This window comes from Microtus ochrogaster, chromosome 1 (genome assembly GCF_000317375.1).
Source record: "Microtus ochrogaster isolate Prairie Vole_2 chromosome 1, MicOch1.0, whole genome shotgun sequence".
Taxonomy (NCBI): Eukaryota; Metazoa; Chordata; class Mammalia; order Rodentia; family Cricetidae; genus Microtus; species Microtus ochrogaster.
In genome coordinates this window covers 111,926,880-111,930,680 of record NC_022009.1, presented here as the reverse complement: position 1 = coordinate 111,930,680, position 3,801 = coordinate 111,926,880, and the positions used below count along the sequence as shown (strand labels likewise).

General features: G+C 43.1%; 1 protein-coding gene across 1 annotated transcript in view; it reads right to left on the bottom strand.

The window, feature by feature from the left end:
* Lekr1 (leucine, glutamate and lysine rich 1) overlaps window positions 1-3,801 on the bottom strand; it is a 127,315-nt gene that overhangs the window by 83,968 nt on the left and 39,546 nt on the right. The window lies entirely within an intron of this gene.

The following is a 3,801-nucleotide window of genomic DNA, read 5'->3' as shown; positions in this document are numbered from 1 at the left end:
GTTACTGACAGGGAAGTTGCAGCTTGGTGAGGGATGCATGCCTGTGTGAGACCCTGGGTCTGATTTTTAGCACTAAACACCAACAAAATTCATTATCTAAAGAAAGTATGAGAATACAAAGTCAGTTGTTTGTTTTGTTTTTGCTTTTTTTAAACTGTATTAATGTTTATTTCTGTCTTTGTAGCCCCAAGCTTAGCCAAGTGAATGTACAATTACATTGTGTCATTATGCTATTACAAGAACTTTTAACCTTATTACTAGGGAATTCCAATGTTCATTCACTGTGTGACCATTAATTTACATAACTTTAATTTTATTACAATAGGACAGACCTTTAAAAACTAAAGTTATTAAATGAAGGAATCAAAAACCATTACATTGGTTTTAAAAACCCTTTTATTTTGAAATAGCTTACAGAGAGTTAAAAATAAATTTATAGAGAAGGTCCATTCCCCCTCACTCTACTAGCCAGAGAAGCACGTTAGATTTAACCAGCTGTGCACAAACTCTGCGTGTGATGCTTGTTCTAGGAGACTTTAACACACACACACACAGCGTTCCTGCTTGCTCTGTGTTGTTGTGATAGACACCCTAGCAGAAAGCAACTGGGAAAGGAAAAGGTTTATTTCAGCTTACAGTTTACAGCCCATCAGAAGAGGAAACCCAGGAAGGAACTCAAGGACAAATCTGGAGACAGTAGCTGAAGCAGAGGCCATGCAGGAATGCTCTTTACTGGCTTGGTCCTCATGACTTGCTCACCCTGCTTTCTTATACAACCCAGGACCACTGGCCCAGGAGTGACAGAGCCTACAGTAGGCTGCACCCCCATGGTCAAAATATGAGGTTCCAACCTGGTATCCGCAGTCAGATCATCCTCTAGCCCAGCAGTGCCAATCCCCAGTAATTGCTCATCTCCCTTACACCTACAATGGCTTCATGTCAAGACTGCTATATAAATGGAAGAATAAATGATTTTGAAATTGAACCACTTTCTGAATGGATTTAAACCCAATCCACAGGATAGAATTCATGCATGGTACCATTAAGAGAGCCAAAAACCCGCAGGTGGCTAATTACACACCCTAAGAAGAAGCTCCAACTACTATTCTGCGAAACGGATGCAGAAATAAACTGGATCCTAAGCTCTATGTGCCATCTCTCAACCCTCATCAGAGAGCTTCTTTCTTCAGTAGATGGTGATTTGTACAGAGACCCAAACTGGTCAATGTGCGGTGACTAAGAGACTGCAGAGTGCTCGGCTCTCAGTGGGGCATCTGTATCTTCATTCCTCTCCCAAAGGCTCAGGAATCATAACAGAAGGGGAGGTGGAAAAAGATGAGAGCTAGAGAGATTTGCCAGCCACAGCAAGGCCTCTGTACACACGAATTCACAGTTAGTGACTACACACACAAGATCAAGTCGGACAAAATCCCAGCATGAAGGGAGAGGAGCTCAGGAAGCCCCATCCTACTGGGGAGCTACTGACAACTGCTGGTCATTGTGGTAGAGAGAGTCAGTTTATGTAGGGATTTGGCCTGAGAGGCTGCCCATGCTCCAGAAGATGGTCCCATGCCCATGCACACACAGGCAGCGCTAAGTGAATTCAGAGACTTTTTAAAAGATCACCTGAAGTTGGGAAAGGGAGGTGGTGAGGAGGGTAGGGCTGGAGGGGAGAGTTGATCAAAACCCACTATGTTAGTTATGAAGTTCTCAAACAATAAAAAGGAAAATCCTGTGAAAGGATTATGAAATTGGTATTTTTTAAACCTAAAAAAATTTCCTGGATGTTCATTCAAGTTATTGCATGTAAAAGTAATCCTTCCCTTTTCATTGCTGATTTGGGTGTTTGTTTCTCACCCATGGCTATGTTTCAGTCCCTAGCTGAGTTCCTGCCTTGAGTTCCTTCCCTCTATAAGGGTCGTGAGCTAGCGGATGAAATAAGGCCTTTCCTCTCCACGATGCTTTGGCCATGGCATTTATCACAGCACCAGAGAGCAAACTAAGACAACTGTCACTTCTACGTTGTCTACAGCTACTTCTGTCCAGTCATGCTGGCTATAATCAACTTCTAAGTTTTGGTTAATATTGATATTTTCACATGAATCCTGAATGCTCTTAATGCATCTCTCTGGCGAATCCTAACGACAGTGTTTATTCCTAATGACATCTATAGTAGGGAATCATTTCCAGAGGTTTTTCAATTTACTATGTCTGGAGAAATCAGAGAAATCACTGTCTTTGATAATGATAAGCATAAATTTTATAGACAGCAAGATCTGAAGTCAAATCGCTCCCTGATCCATAGGCTGTAAACTGGCTGGTGCCAGTTTAACAGACACGAAAACATTACTAATCTCATCAAATTCCATTAGAGTTCTTGGGTGAAGTTGTATTTTGAAAGGAATTTGTTTGTTTTTCCTTTGAGACTATATCTCACCATGCTACCCAAGATAGCCTTGAATTCCATGAATAAGTTATCCCCTGAGCCTTTCTGGAGTTGGAGTGGGAGGCATGCACCCCCAGGCTGAGGTCTTTACTGAGCAATAGCTATCAACAGCAGCACACTGTAAACAGATACGCTGCCATCCCGGCTTTGTTGTTCCATTTACAGAGCGCGGGCAGGGCAGATTTCACAGGACTCTCAGAGTCCCAGGATTTGGGGGATGACAGATGAAAAGGGGGCTTCCATGTCAAGTCAGCTTTTACTGGCGCCTACCAAGACAGTCTGTCTGTCCTTTGAACCTTTGTAGCCAGGCAATGACTTCTCTATGAAAAGTCCTAAATGGAGTCCTTTTCTAGCATAAAGCTGTTTCACGGAGTGCCCTTAGCCAAGGCAGGGACATTTTATAGACCTCAGGAGAGCGGTGATGTCCTGCCAGCCAGGAGCTGAGACTGTGCCCAAGTATGGTCAAAAGCTAGGCCCCTGGGTGGGCACTTGGGTGCCATTTCTTTGTTCAGAGTTTTCTCGGCAAAGGCGGGGTTGGAGGAAATAGGGTAGATTTGTTCCCAATCTAGCTAGAAGCTTCAACCGAACAGACATGGGAATGAACAGAGAGTGAACAGACACAGGAATGGCCATTTTTGTTCTGAAAACTAACAGTGAGAACACAGAGCTTCTTATATATGTGGCATATAGTGTCCCAAAACAGTTCTGATAGTAACACTGAAGGTGGCTGTGTGCAGAAAATAAAATAATAAAAAAGGTAAGAATTACCAGAATGTGCCCGGTGGTGGTGGCGCACGTCTTTAATCCCAGCACTTGGGAGGCAGAGGCAGGCGGATCTCTGTGAGTTCGAGGCCACCCTGGTCTACAAGAGCTAGCTAGTTCTAGGACAGGCTCCAAAGCTACAGAGAAATGCTGTCTCGAAAAAACAAACAGAATGACCAAAATGTGACAGAATGTGTGCTTACTAAAGTAGTACGTGTCATTAGAAAAGCAACCTAGAGAGACTTGTCCAATAAGGGTGCCACAAACCTTCCATTGATAAAAATGGTCTACAAAGCACAATAAAGAGAACAAAGAAGAATTGTGCCTTCCCACATATCATCTGGTGCAATTTACTGCTCTATTTGGGGGAACATGGACCATATTTTTAATATTTTTTTCCAGGTTAAGAATTTTGGGCCAGGCAGTGGTGGCACACATCTTTAATCCCAGCACTCAGAAGTCAGAGGCAGGAGGAGCCCTATGTTCAAGGCCAGGCTGGTCTACAGAGTGAGTTCCAGTACAGCCTAGGTTACACAAAGAAACCCAAAAATCAAACAACAACAACAACAAAAATCAACCAACAACAACAACAA